The sequence below is a fragment of the Humulus lupulus genome, chromosome 2 (assembly GCF_963169125.1).
Source record: "Humulus lupulus chromosome 2, drHumLupu1.1, whole genome shotgun sequence".
Lineage (NCBI taxonomy): Eukaryota > Viridiplantae > Streptophyta > Magnoliopsida > Rosales > Cannabaceae > Humulus > Humulus lupulus.
The window spans coordinates 239,658,950-239,674,981 of NC_084794.1; positions in this window are offsets into that span (position 1 = coordinate 239,658,950).

Below are 16,032 nucleotides of genomic sequence, written 5' to 3' on the forward strand. Positions count from 1 at the left end.
TGGAGACGCGAGCCTGGGATCGCGATTAATGACTTTCAATTCCAGGCACCACCTAAGGACCCAGTCCAAGAAAGGATTGATCAGCTCGAAAAAGCCTTTAGGCTTTTGAAGAATGAACGAGGGAGTGGTCGGTACGAGGACTCTGATGAGGAGCTCGAGCCGTTTGCTCCCAATATTTCTAACACTCAGTTTCCTCAAGGGTTCCGGATTCCTCACGTCCCAGCGTTTGAAGGAAAAACCGACCCATGTAGCCACCTAAGTACATTCAACACTATTATGAGAGCCAGTAGCGTAGGTTACGAGCTCAGGTGCATGTTGTTTCCGACATCATTGGCCGGACCTGCCAAGAGTTGGTTCGAGAAGTACAAGAGACACTCGATAACTTCGTGGGATCAATTGTCTAGAGACTTCAAGAAGCAGTTTCAGGCTATGATGGGAGTCAGACCAGAGGCGTCCACTTTGACTAACGTCCGGCAACAGCCAGGCGAAACACTGAAAAGCTACCTGACAAGATTTAATCTAGAGGTCGCCCGACCACGAGATGTGGACGACAGTGGGCATTTGATGGCTATCCGAGCTGGTGTGTTGCCTGGAAGTGCCCTTTGGGATGACATGCAAGGAAAATCGGTGAGGTCAATAACCGAGTTTAACAAGCGGGCGCAGAGATTTGTCAATGTAGAGGAGGCGAGGTCAACACTAAAAGCAACCTCGCAAACCGAAACTACAACGATAAACATTAACTCTGCCTCAACCTCGGCTGATCTAGTAACTTCACAGCCTACCTCAGAGAATCCCTGTAAGAGGAAAAAGAGCGAGGGAAATAACCCCGAGGCTGAAGGGGGAAAGAAAAAGAAAGGAGAAAGGTATTACTCCATATATAAAGTACACACCGAGCTCAACGAGTCTCGGGAAAATATATACTTGGCTAATGAAAACCAGGTCCCCTTCAGGCGTCCGGACCCTATGAGGAATCAAAAGTCCAAGAGGGATTCCAGTAAGTATTGCCGGTTTCATAGGGACACCGGACACACAACTGATGAGTGCCGACAGCTGAAAGACGAGATCGAAGGGTTGATCTCGAGAGGTTATTTCCGTCAGTATGTCAAAAACTAGAGTACTGGACAGACTACTGCCAGCCAGAGAGTAGCCGCGCTTCCAGCAGCACAGAATAATAACTCCCGATCTCGGGAAGAAGACAGGCCTCTGCCGATAGATGGAGAGGACGTAATAACCATCTCGGGAGGTCCTCATCTCGCAGGAGGGGGTATAAATGCTCAAAAGCGATATGTGAATGAGCTGAAGACAGGGGACGGGTCTCCTTATGAACCCGAACCAAGGGCACCAAAAAGCCAAAGGGTTGAAACTCAGCCTATAACCTTCACCGAGGAAGATGCCTCCCATGTCCAGTTCCCTCATCATGATCCACTTGTCATCACCCTGCAGCTTGCCAACAAAAGAGTGCGCCGAGTTCTCATAGACAATGGGAGCTCAGTAAACATTCTTTATAAAGCAACACTAGAGAAAATGGGACTCTCCCTTCGCGACCTGAAGGCTTGTGCAACCACTTTGTACGGCTTTTCTGGAGAAGGAACCGCCTGTATGGGGTCCATCGAACTCCCTGTGACCTTGGGAGACTATCCAGTCTCGGTGACCAAGATGATGGAGTTCGTGGTAGTAGAGTTACCATCTGCCTACAATGTATTGCTCGGGAGACCCGCCCTGGTCGGGCTGGGGGCAGTTTCATCTGTAAGGCATCTAGCCCTTAAGTTTCCAACTCCGAGCGGGGTCGGAACATTGAAAGGAGATCAATTGGCAGGAAGGGAGTGCTACAGCATTTCCTTGAGGGAAAGAAACAAACGAGCGCTCAAGCACTCCTTGTCATACAAAATAAAGATGGGACAGTTTTAGAAATTGATGAGGAGATCGATCCGAGGATTGAGGAAAAGGTTGACCTCCAACCTTTGGAAGAGCTCGAAGAGGTTCAACTCGAGGAAGCTGATCCCTCAAAGAAGGTGAAGGTCGGAAAACACCTCCAAGACGAATCAAAATAGCAATTAATTTGATTTCTGAAGAAAAACCAGGATGTCTTCGCGTGGTCACACTCTGACATGGTGGGAATAAGCCCTAATGTAGCGAGCCACGCATTGAATATAGACAAAAGCTTTCCCCCGAAGCAGCAAAAGCGAAGGCAGCTGGATGAGGACAGAAAGAAAGCGCTAAAGGAGGAAGTGGACAGGCTGAAAGCAAATAATTTCATAAGGGACGCTTTTTACCCTGACTGGGTGGCCAATCCAGTGTTGGTCCCGAAGCCCAATGGGACGTGGAGAACGTGCATTGACTACTCGGACCTCAACAAGGCCTGCCCAAAAGACTGTTTTCCCCTGCCAAGAATTGACCAGCTCGTAGACGCCACGGCGGGGCATGGTCTGATGTCGTTCATGGATGCCTATTTTGGATATAACCAGATTCCCATGCACGCCCCCGACCAAGAGCATACGAGCTTCATCATAGATAAAGGGCTCTACTGCTACAATGTCATGCCATTCGGACTCAAGAATGCCGGAGCCACATACCAGCGGCTCGTAAACATGATGTTCTCAGAGCAAATAGGGAACAACATGGAAGTTTATGTTGATGACATGCTTGTAAAGTCTCAACTTAACAAGAACCATGTTGAAGACCTTGAAGAGTGCTTTGGCGTGCTCAGAAAGTACAACATGAAGTTGAATCCTCAGAAGTGCACTTTTGGGGTGTCTTCAGGAAAATTTCTGGGTTTCATTGTCAATTCTCGTGGGATCGAGGCTAATCCCGACAAAATAAAGGCCCTGATCGATATGCCTTCGCCTCGGAAACATAAAGATGTTCAAAGCTTGACTGGCAGGATGGCAGCTTTGAGCAGGTTCATCTCGAAGTCAACGGACCGCGGTCTCCCATTCTTCAACTTATTAAAAGGAAGTAAGAAGTTCGAATGGACAGATGAGTGCGAGCTAGCCTTTCAAGAGCTCAAAAAGCACTTAGCCGAACCGCCCATCCTATCGAAGCCTGAGACGGGGGAAGTACTGTTCCTATACCTCTTAACTACCGAACACGCGATAAGCGCGGTGCTCGTACGAGAAGAAGAGAAATTATAGAAACCCGTCTACTATATCAGTAAAAGATTACTGGGGGCAGAATCAAGATATCCACTGATGGAGAAGCTCGCCCTCAGTCTAATCCACTCATCTCGCAAGCTCCGCCCTTACTTTCAGGCACATCCTATCCATGTACTGACAGATCAACCATTAAGGCAAGTCTTGTCTAAACCAGAGGCGTCTGGTCGACTCCTAAAGTGGGTTGTTGAGCTCGGACAGTTCGAGATCACCTACCATCCGAGAACGACCATTAAGGCACAAGCGTTGGCGGATTTCATAGTGGAGTGCACCGGTATAGCCGACGACGAGGTAACAACGACGGCCCACGAGCTGTGGAAACTTTACGTCGACGGGTCATCAAATGAAAATGGAGCGGGGGCAGGAGTTATTCTGATCACCCCTGCAGGGAGCAAATTTCACTCTGCGTTAAGGTTCGGCTTTAAAGCATCTAATAATGAAGCTGAGTACGAGGCTTTACTTGCGGGACTACGAATAGCAAAAGAGCTCAAGGCCAAAGATATACATTGCTATAGCGACTCCCAGCTCGTGGTTAATCAAATCTTGGGAGAATACCAGGCTCGTGGCACAAAAATGGCAGCTTATCTGGAGAAGGCAAAGTCCGCATTAGAGTTTTTTGAGTTTTATGCGATCGAACAGGTTCCCCGAGAACAAAACTCAAATGCAGATGCCTTAGCTCGGCTCGCCACCTCCGCCGAAAAGGAGGAGCTGAATGTTGTACCCGTAGAACACCTGTCAGCACCCAGCATTACTGAGCCTGACGAGGAAGATGTGTGTATGATCGAGACAGAGCCGACCTGGATGAGCCCGATAGTTGAGTACCTCGAAAATGGAATTCTTCCAAAAGATCGAAATCAAGCTCGGAAACTAATGTATCAACTTCCTCGTTACACCATCCTGGATGGAAGGCTATACAGAAGAGGGTATTCCATGCCATTGCTCAGATGTGTAACTCCTCCCGAGGCAAAGAAGATTATTGAAGAAATTCATGAAGGGTTCTGCGGAGACCATACCGGGGGGCATAGCCTATCCAAGAAGGTTATACGCCAAGGATATTTCTGGCCAACCATTAAAACGGACTCTTTCGAGTACGTGAAAAAGTGCGACAAATGCCAGAGATTTGCCACGATACCCCGAGCTCCACCTTCCGAACTGACCATGTTGACATCCCCATGGCCTTTTGCGGTGTGGGGCATCGACCTCATAGGCTCGCTCCCAACTGGCAAAGGAGGAGTAAAGTATGTTGTGGTCGTAGTTGATTACTTCACAAAATGGACGGAGGCTGAACCATTGGCGACCATAACTTCGAAGAAGATCCTAGATTTCGTGGTAAAGAACATCGTATGTCGATATGGAGTGTCAAGAAAGATTGTGTCTGACAACGGAACCCAGTTTGATTGCGACTTATTTACCAACTTTTGTAACAAGAACGGTATAATAAAGAGCTTTTCGTCAGTGGCTCACCCTCAGGCGAATGGTCAGGTCGAAGCCGTTAATAAAACTCTCAAAAGTTCTTTGAAGAAAAAGTTGGAAGAAGCAAAGGGACGATGGCCTGAGGAATTACCTCAAGTCCTTTGGGGATATAGAACTACAGCTCGGACATCAACTGGGCATACCCCATTTTCTCTAGCATACGGCTGCGAGGCAATGTTTCCCATTGAGCTCGAAATTCCAACGATTCGAACTCAGATTTACGACCAAAGTTCCAATCATACTTAGCTCGAGGAAACCCTAGACTTGATCGAAGAAAAAAGGGAGGAGGCTCAGCTGAGAAATGCTGCTTACCAGCAACGAACCACAAGATATTTCAATAAAAGGGTTCGAGATCGAAAGTTCGGAGTAGGAGATCTGGTATTGAGACGCGTATTCTTAGCAACCCGAGATCCAGCAGCTGGAGTACTCGGGCCAAACTGGGAAGGACCATACCAGATAGAATCAGTCATCCGCCCTGGCGTATACAAACTTGCGAGCTTAGATGGGAGCCTCATACCACGAGCATGGAATGGCGAACACCTTAGACCTTATTATCAATAGTATAGGAAAATTGTTGCCTGTAACCATGATTTTCTATCTATGTTAGTTTGTTTTTGAATTTCATCAAATAAAATGTCAACTTTGTTTCACATGTAATTTATTTTTGTTTTTGCAAACTCTCTTAATTTAATAACCTATGGTCACACTCATAGGATATTAAGGGGGCATCATTAGTATACATACCTCCAGCTTAAAAAATAAAAAATATATAAAGTATTTGGATATAACCAAGTACGCGATCTTAGGTAGTTCGGACACAACCGAATTATCAAACATGAAGTATTTGGAGATGACCAAATACGCGAGCTCAGGTAGTTCGGACACAACCGAATTATTAAACATGAAGTATTTGGATATAACCAAGTACGCGATCTTAGGTAGTTCGGACACAACCGAATTATTAAACATGAAGTATTTGGATATAACCAAGTACGCGATCTTAGGTAGTTCGGACACAACCGAATTATCAAACATGAAGTATTTCGAGATGACCAAATACGCGAGCTTAGATAGTTCGGACTTAACTGAGTTATCAAAAACATACGAAGTATTTGGATATAACCAAATACGCGGGCTTAGATAGTTCGGATATAACCGAACTACCAAAAACCTAAAACGTTTGGAGTTAACCAGATGTGCAAGCTTAACAGGTTTGGAACAAACCAGCCAAATTATCGATCGATGATAAATGCAAGCCTAAACCCATCACGAAATATGTCGAGAACGAGGCTGGAATATCTTAGAAATATAGTTTCGAACTCTTAACCTCGGAGCCAAAATACTGAGGATGAGGAAAAGTACCTAAAAAAGATTAACCAAATCATTCATATTACATACCATATAAGTACTTTCGAGTTCACGGTTAAAGTAATATCCGACCTTGATAAGTAACGAGGTCGGAAACGGATAATTCGAATAAACTATGCATGAATGCATCGAATTTCGAGCCTAAATCCATACTATGTTTGTATGCACAAATAAACATAACCGGTTCATCAATTATAAAAATGTGCAAAATATTTCGAGCCAAGAAATGTAAAGCATGTAAAAGAATTAGTTAAAAGAAATTGTATCAGCCCCATGGGCATAAATTACAATAATTACATAAGGGGACGCAGCCCCGATAACTGATCTCCCCGAGGTCAGATTCAGTGAAGAGGAGTCTCCTTGGCCTTCTCAGCATCAGTGGCACCGGACCCCTCGGGACGAATAGCATGACTATCCTCCTGAGCTTCCTCCAAAATGGTACCCGGAGCAGCCTTTTCTTCTCGAGCTGCTCAGCCTTCTCCTTCTCAAGCCGTTCAGCCTCTTCCTTCTCGAGCCGAGCATTCCATTGTTCAAGGAACGGCGCCTCGAGGGGACCCAAAAAGCTGGTGTCCAGCTCTTCGTTATAAGCCCACATCCGGTACATGGCTGAGTCGACCGCCGTCTCCTTCTTTTCTTTGTACTCGGCAGTAAGGCGAGATTTGACATCCTCTATAAGGTCGAAGGTGGCGGTCTTGTCTTCCTCAAGCTTCTTATTGGTCTCCCGAAGTTGGATGTTATCTTTCTTTTGCTCCTCGAGTTCAGTTTTAAGCTTTCTGAGCTCCTTGGCCATTTCCTCACGCTCCTTAACCACTGCCTCGAGCTTAGTATTCGCCGCCTTCAGATCATCATTCGCTCTAAGGTGGAGGTCCCTCTCCTCTTGGGCGAGAGTCCTGCTCGAATGGATTTCGTTGTTCAGCTCGTAATTGAGCTGGGCAGTGAAAGCAAGAGCCTGAAAAAGGGAAGAAACCACCATTAGCCTCGAGACAGTATGAATGTAAGCAAAAGGAATATAGAAGGATACTTACCGCGGCAGTGTGCTCGATACTCATCTCGTATAGGACAGTGTGGTCTCGGGTGCCAGTTAGGCACTGCCACTGAGGAGCCTCGAAACTGCCGTAGCTCTGGCCGATCCGGGACATGACGTCCGAAATCAGCGTAGATCCATGAGGTCCGGCAGCGTTATCCACCACATATGAGTCCATATGGGTGGAGATGGTTAGCTTCTGAGCTCGAGAAGCAGAAGGTCTCTTGGCGAGCTGAGCAGAAGACGTTTGACCCGCCACAGGAGGTTGGGATTCGACCACGGCAGGGACACCAGCCTGCGAGGCCGGTGCCACCGCAGAGACGACGGCCTGCGAGGATGGCATCGTCGTGGGGGCGTTAGTCTGGCCAGTCGACGCAGCAGCAGAGCTCGAAGCCGGTGGGGGAGGAGGAGGCGTTTTCCTAGATCTCTTGGAGCCTTTCCCAGGCTGGCTGGTTTTCAGTCCCCCTGCCCTGGGGCGTTTGCTCCTCTTGGCACCCGCATTGTCGATAAGGGCGTCGAGGTCGGAGTCCATATCGCCTGCACAAGTCAACACAGTGAGTCAGTAAAAGAGGTGTACAAGTTACTTCAGTATCACAGACGTATAGAATGATGGTAGAAAAAACCTAACTGGAACTTTCCCCCGAGCTTGAGCTTGGGGACCATGAAATTCCCTCGTCTTCAGAAGAGGCGGGGGGAGTACCTTCCCTATAAGTTGGTGATAACCTCGAGAGGTCTCTATAGTCATTGGTCCCGTACTGCACCGCTATCCCATTCCACACCTCGTCCGTGGTGTACATGGTATCATATTTCCCGAGCCCACTATCAAACCTATGGACACAGTCATCTACCCAACTCCATATGTAGAAGTGGTATCTATCCTGTGGGCACGAGACTAGTCTATTGGGCCTGTGTTTTAATAAAGTGGGGGACCACATTCGCGAAGTAGGAAGGGTTTTACCTCCACCGGAGTCCGAACTCGAGGCTTCGTCATTGGCCTCATTTCCCGACCGCGGACTTCTCGAGCGAATTGGGAGAGATGCTTTCCTTTCTCTCCTCGGAGGAAGGATGCCTGTGGGCAGTGGCACTTCCTCCCAGCGTTAATATTTTTTACTGGACCAGTCAGAGGTTGACTGGCCCTGTCCCAACAACCCACAAGCTCGTAGCTTGTCCTCATGTAATAGAAATGAGAGAGACCTCCTGCTGTAGGGGAGTCGGAGCAGGGCCTCTCTGTGCTCCTTCATTGTTTTGTCAGGGGTGGGACGCTGAAAGTTAGCTAAAAGACGAGGTACACTTCAACTAAATATGGATTTTAGGGCTAAAATTCTGAGCTTAAAAATAGAAAGTAACGAGAACACTTACGAATCCGCCTGAACGAACGGTGTCGAGACGGGGACAGACCGTCTGTCCAGAAAAAAGCCTTCTTGAAGTCAGGAGGGTGGTTCGGAAGATCTTCAAAGATCTTTGTCTCTTTGGGGTAGCTCGAAAGATAGTAAAAACCATCTCCTCCCCGAGCTCGGGAGGGATTACTCTTCAAACAAAAGAGATATAAAATCTCTTGGGGTGAAGGCCCTGTCCACCCTAGCTCGTGGAACAAGGACCTCAGGGCAGACAGCACCCTGTATGAGTTGGTGTTGAGTTGGAATGGAGCCAACCCAACGAAATCAATGAAGTCTCTGAAAAAGGACTTCAGGGGCAGCAAAGCTCCTGCCCTTATATGTTCCTGGCTCTAGGTCGCGTATTTCACACTGGAATCGCGGCCCCCAGGAGCGAAACAGCTCCGTTCATGCCTTGTCGGAGCTCGACACTTCAGTGTGTCCAACGAACTAAGGCCATGGAGGGCCAAGATATCAGTTATTTGGTCGGTGGTGGTAATCGAGCTCTGGTAGAATTCGGTTTCAAACATCTCCCTCCTAGGCTGCGAAGACGAAGGCTCCGCCATTAAGGAAAACTGGAGTTCCCCTGGGTGGTATGCAACCGTGACTTTTAACGCTAGGTCGAGGGGAATTGGCCTAGGTCCAGGGTTGGGCTCCGGATAGATGGCTTCCCGAAGAACTCTTCTCTTCTTTTCAATGACCTCGTCTATCTGACGACGATAGTGGGCTCGAATGTCCTCCTGCTCACGCGCAAGCTCGTATTCTTTTATTCGACGTTGGTTCCGGGCAAAGACCGATTCCGGGCTCGGAGATTTGGGCTCGTAAGGGATTGCTCGTAATGACCCCCACTGTCTTTTCGGATTCTGTGACATCTAACGAGAAAGAAAAAATGGTGAGGGCCATGTATGCAAGAGTCACGAGCTCGATGGAATGAGCTCGAAGATTTAGGAACGAGACTAAATACTAAGACCCTTTATTGAAGTGTCAGGGGCGTGTATTCCACGAAAAAGAAAAGGAGTATGGATAACTTTTTGAAAATCCCGAAATTCAAGGGAAAGAAGAGTGGCGGTTAGCCAGGAAAAGCGTTTTTGGGTTTCGTGCATTTGTCAAAGCTCATGTTTTTATCCGAAAGCTTAATGTACAAGAAACGCTGCCTAAGAATTTCAAAACCCAGAAAATAGGAACCACATTCAAACGTTGAAACTGGGTATAAACCAGAGACGAACATCCAGAGTGAAAATCCAGAAAGCATAAAAACCTATCGGTTCAAAACCTCCTATCGTATCATGCTAAGAACGTAAACTAACATACACAGCAAATACAGTATAAAAAGAACAACAAAAATGGCGTACTTACACAGTGATGGTGATTGCAGCGAAATCGTCGATTGGAGAAGAGGTTGCAAGAAAGAACTCACTGACTCGAACAGACCAGGATTTCTTTGTTTCTTGGGTCGAGAAAACATGCGCAGGACAGAAGCTTCTTAAGAGAGTCAGGTTTTCTGGTTGTTTTTCTTTTCTTGTTTATGATGAACAAATGTGAAGAAGAAGACGAAGAGGGGGGTCTTGTATATATAGGTGGAAAAACTAAGTTAATCAGGAGCGTTGATTAAAATCCTCAACAGATCGAATGGATGGGGATCGGTGACAAGATGGCGCCGAAAAGTTGTCAGACGAACGATCGTGGGCGTGTTCCCAAGGTACTCAAGTACCTAAAGTGAGCAATACCCATCTGGCACGTGTCCATTTTCAAGAGTGTGACGGTATGGTTCCCAGAAAGAGTAGTTCAAAAGTCTCCTTCTCTTAGGATTCGAACAAATACTTTTGAGGGGGCAAGATGTTATACCCAGATTTCGAGCCATAGTAAATATGACCTCGAAAGCTGAGTTCGCAACAAATGGTCTCGTGAGGATTAGAGTGATCTAGGATTGTAAGTCGAGCCTGCAAAGTATGATATATGATCTCGAATGCGGTGATCTTGAAATGATCTCGATCTCGAAAGGTAGTTCCGAGAATACCTTCATCTTCAGGAACTTCGGAGCATGGGTCTTGAGCTCGATATCCCATCTCGAAAGCAACGTTAGCTCGGGAGATGTCAGTGGCTCGCATAATGACATGAAACCTGAAATGCTAAAGTCTTGGAGATACGCTATAACCACCTTGAATATCTACAAGTATTGTAAACATGAGATGTAATCCTCATTTATTGATGTAAATCCCCAAGAATCGTGGGATATTATTTAGTCAGTTATGCGTTCCCTGGTCATCAGGGACGTTTCCTTTTTTATCTGATTAAAGGCATTTAAAGCCATTTATTTTTATTCACAAAAGAGTAACTACCCAAAATATGTGGGATAGTATTCTGCATCCTTCTCTATAAATAGAGAAGCCATGCACCATTGTAAAGGACCGAAGTTCTGATCCTTGAGAGAAAACTCTATAGAATTCATGCTAAAGAATTGTTCAGAGATAATCTTGAGGTTAATAACAGAGACTCGTGGACTAGGCAGATTTAACTGCTGAACCACGTAAAAAACCGTGTGTTTGATTCGTTTGTTTCTTTTGGCCATTGTCTTTAATTGTTTACGTGCTCTCTTCTTTTATCTGTTGACGAAAAACGGCGTCAACAGGTTGACACTCTTGGAGTTGAAAATTAGTCAATTAACACTAAAAAATGGATGTTATCGTTTTAGGACAAACAATGTTAACGAATATTGATCAAAAGATAGGCTAATCAATTAATTGGAATCTAAATAACATAAGAACCTTCAGGATTTTTCAAAATGATATCAAGAGCCAAAATAGAGAACAAAACAAAATTAGATAAAAATAAACAATACAAAAACTTTTTTTTTTCTTTTTTTCTTTTTCTGTTTTTTTATGACATAAATTGAAAATAAATGTAGTAATGTTGACAATTTTTTTTTTAAGAAATGAAAAAGTACAAAAGATGAAGATGAAAAATGTTGCTCTTGTTCTTTTCTTTTTCTTCCTTTTTTTCATTCTTTTTTTTTTATATATATTTCTTCTTTTTCTTCTTTTTTTCTAATTTTTTTTTATAATTTTTTTTTCTTTTGACAAGAGACAACATTAACAATACAAGAAATTAAAAGGAAAAATAAAATATAACAAAGCCTCTTTAAAACAAAAATATATCCCTCTAGTAATAGTCATGTTTTAAATCCCAAAAATTAATTTTACCAACTCAAATGATCAATAGAAGTTTTCAAAGTTGTTTTCTCATTCTCACTTCTCACAAAAATTAAAAGCTTTAAACTTTGGGATTTTTCTCAATTGAATGTGATAACAATTTTTTTCAATGTTTGGTTGTGCATGAAATTACTCTAAAAAATTACTTCCTAATAGTAAAAATAGCAAAAACTATCTCACAAAGATTTTGTTGTCATGAATTTGAAAAATTTAACTCAAAATTTCAAAATGGTAATCAAAATATATTTCAACGCATGAATATGCATACTACCCCCAACTTTAAATGAGACATTGTTCTCAATGTCTAACGTTAAGCGCATTGTGCAAGAAAAAGGGAATATGATCACCAACAAAAACAAAACCCCAAAAAGTAAAATTTGCAACATAAAATAAAGACACAAATTAAAATAAAACACACTAAAAGGAAAGATAAAACTTGATCAGTCTTTGGTAGACAAAAGCATCGCTCTCAGGTAAGTCTACCAACTGCATATATTGCGTACTATCCTGTATCAAAAATGAATTTTCTTTTATCCTGCGTCTCAAAAATAGAAGCGTTAGTAACATTTTCAGGATAAAGAAAATGTTTGGTATCAAAATCGTGAAGGAAATTGGGTGAAAGTTTCATTGCAAATATGTTTATGATTTCCTCAACGATTAAGTCTATCACATCAGTATGATAGCTTCCATTTTTCTTTGGAGTGGTTGGAATAATTTTGGTATTGGAAAGAGTTTCACTCCAAATGGTAATAACATCATCCTCATCGAGTTTTGAACTAGGAGTAGGGGATGGAGTTATAGCCTCAGGTTGGGACGGGAATTGATTTAAATTATGTGAAATAATAGCGTTGGTCAATTCTGAAAGTTGAGTACTAGTTTCCCTAAAATCTTCCACAAATTGTCTATTGAATTCTCTTTGCTCCTCTATAAATGTGTGTAAAGTGTCCTCTAAGGAATTCGTATTAGTGCAAACATTATATGGAGGTTCATGTGGGAAGTTAGGAAAATTTTGCTCAAAATTCATGTGATGCGGTGCATGGTAGTTGTACTCAGGTTTCCAACTAAAAACTACGGGGTTGGTCCAACTAGAATTATGATTCCTATGGTCGACTATTTCAAAGTCACAATAACGTTCATCATAATCTACCTCGGGAACCTCGTAACTTTCTTTTTCAAGCTTAGTTTCTAAGACCTCAAGTTCTCGGTATTCTCTTACACTAAGTTTGCATGCACTCCTAAAATGGCCAGTACCCTCAGTAGCACTAGAATTACGATTATTTCCGAATGAAGAATAATACATGGGAAAATACATCTCGAAACGTTTCTTTTCTTCTTCATTCATTTTTTTTTATTTGGCTTTTGTGATTTTTGTTTTTTTGATTTTTTGATTTTTGATTTTTGTTTGTTTGTTTGTTATTTTTGGTTTTACTTGTTTCCAAGTCGATTTGAGGATTTTAGAACGGTCCCACTTAAAACCCACACTTTATCTATAACTCCCCGAGATTACTAGATAATTGTGGAGGGGTCACAATTCATAAAAGCGGTCCTCTTACAACAAATACTTACTAGAACTCCCCGAGGTTACTAAGTAAGCAAGGATGAAACTTTACTCAAATTGGCCTTTAAGCAAAAATTGCTTATGTTGACAAAACAAGCTTTGTTTTTATTATTATTATTTTTGTTAAAATTTTTTTTTTGTATTTTATGATTTTTTTTTAAGATTTGAAACCTAAAACTTAAAAAAAAAACTAGTAACAAAAAAATAGAAAATAAATAAATAAAATAAAGATACAAATCTTACAATAGAAAATAACACAAAAAAAAAAATATTTAAACAAAATATATATTTTACCAACAAAACTAAACTAACCAAATATAAGCAACCAATAAACTAAGGAACCAATAATTAAAAGAAAAATAAATAAATTAAAACTAAACTAACAAATAATTAAGCAACCAATATATATATATTTTTAAGTTTTTTTTTAATTTTTTTTTACTACAATAAAAAAAAAGAAAAATAGAATAAAATAAGATACCAAAAAAAAAAAAAAAAAAATACACACACAAGTTTTTTTTTTAATTTTTGTTTTCAACAATAATAAAAAAAATAGAGAAAGAAGAAAAAAAAATAACAAAAAAATAAAATAAAATAAGTTACAAGAAAAAAAAAACTAAATAAAATAAAGTAAAATAAGCTAAAGAAAAGAGACTAAATAAACACACAAAGAGTTACCAAAATTACCATAAAAAAAGAAATAAGTTACCAAAATTAAATTAAAAAGAAAAAAAAACTAAATACATCACAACAAGCCCTTTTTTTTCCAACAAAAATAAATAAAAAGAGAAAAAAAAAGAAAAAAAAACCAACAAAAGAAAAATAATAACAAAATAAACTAAGAATAAAAACTAACAAATCCTAGAAAATTGATGATAGCAATTTTTTTACAACAATGACAAAAAAAAAAAAATTGACAAACTAACTAAAAATAAGTAATAAAAAAATGATAGTGATTTTTTTTTACTTTTTTTTTTTGAGTAAATAAGATAAATCTAAAAAAAATCATAGAGAAATATACACAAAAAGAAAATGATAGAATTACTCACCTGTTTTGCAAAATTTATTGAAAAACTTTTTTTTTTCACTATTACCTCCCCAGCAACGGCGCCAAAATTTGTTTAATGCCCAAACGTGACTTCCACTTAGCGGTAGTCGTATTATAGATGGGCGGTCGATTCCACAAGGAGGTAAAGAAACAAGTTAATCAATAAATAAATATTAGAGATAAATAATGTGAGGAAAATAGAACAAGTGATATTTTTGTTGTTTTTTGAAATTTAAAGATTATAAATAAAGATAGAATAAAGTGTGATGTAACAATAAGTGACAAGTAGGAATGATCAAGAGTCACCAATATGCATACTTATTTATTTGGATCTTTGATTCACAAAAGTTACACAAATGAAAAGTTCACATCTCAACTATTCATTTGGAAGATTTGACATTGATGCACAAATATATTTTACAAAAATGTATTCAAGTGATTATTATTCTTTACCATGGAATGATGAGATAAATCTTATGAGAAATCTAAAAATGACATTATACCATTGGCAATAATGCAATAAAAGATTGGACATAAAATCTAACACAAATATTACTTTTACTATTTATAAAATACATAGAAAGAGCATGACTAATTCTATATAGATTTTAGCAAAAGTACATATATATGAGTGAGATGGAGAAAATGATAAAGATATTATCTATATTATTTTCACTAATTTGATAATACATAGAAAGTGCATGACAAAATCTATATACTATTAGTAAACATAAATATAGATAATAAGATGAAGAAGTAGAGATGAAATAAAATAAATCACTAAAATATATAAACTTTAAGCACACGGTGAATCAAAAATACCAAACAAAGTCATAGTGCATATAGGATCATCCTAACCTTCCTAAGAAGGTTAGCCTATTATGCTAGACATTCTCATGAAATTCTAGAGAGAAAATATGAGAAATGAGACTAAAATGTGGTAGAGTTTTGCTACCTAAAAATTACATATCAAATGTGAAGAAAGTGTCCCTATTTATAGATGGAGAAAAGGACTAAAAAGAAATTAAACAACAATTTGGGGTTTACAAAATAAATCTGAAATATTAATAATAAAATATGATTTTGAAAAATCAAATCTTATTATAAATATTAACCTAGTTATTTTGGTGTATGGTCAAAATGCCCTTTTTCAAAAGCACAAAAAAAAATGAGCTTTAAAGCTCAAAATGGTAATTTTGCAAGGCCCAGTACCCACAAAATATGGGTTGAAGGTGGCTGTGGCAGAAGTGGGTTTTGACCCATTCTCAGCCAATGAGGGCATGCCACGTCAACATGGGAGCTGAAGGAAGAGGGCTGCTGGCGTTGGGCTTGCTTCGGACTAGGCTTGTTCACTTTGTTGGGCAGCTGGGCTCTTTGGGCCTTTGTTTGGAAGAGCTGGGCTGAGGCTAGAATGAGGCTGAAGAGAAGAGAGGAGGAACGTGTGGTGTTGGAGTGAAGCTACGTTGGAGAGAATTGAAGGAGTACATGGGTCAAGGCTGAAGTAATATTGAAGGGAGGAAGGAGCTGGTCACGTTGAAGGAAAGGAGCTGGACACATGGCGCGCACTGGGTTGCTCCTGGGACGTGTGGCAGGCTGGGAGCTGCTGGAGAGAAGGGAAAGCTTTGGGCCGAATTTCTGGGCTTCAATTTTGCAAAAATGCCAACTTTTCCTCCTTTCTTCAACTTTATTTCTTTATTTCTTCTTTCTTTTCTTTATGACAAAATGCATCTTTAATTCCTACGAAATAACAATAAATTAAATCGTAATCAAATATTTTCATTTATAAAATAAATCATATTAATTTCATGAAAATATTAATTAAAACTTAAT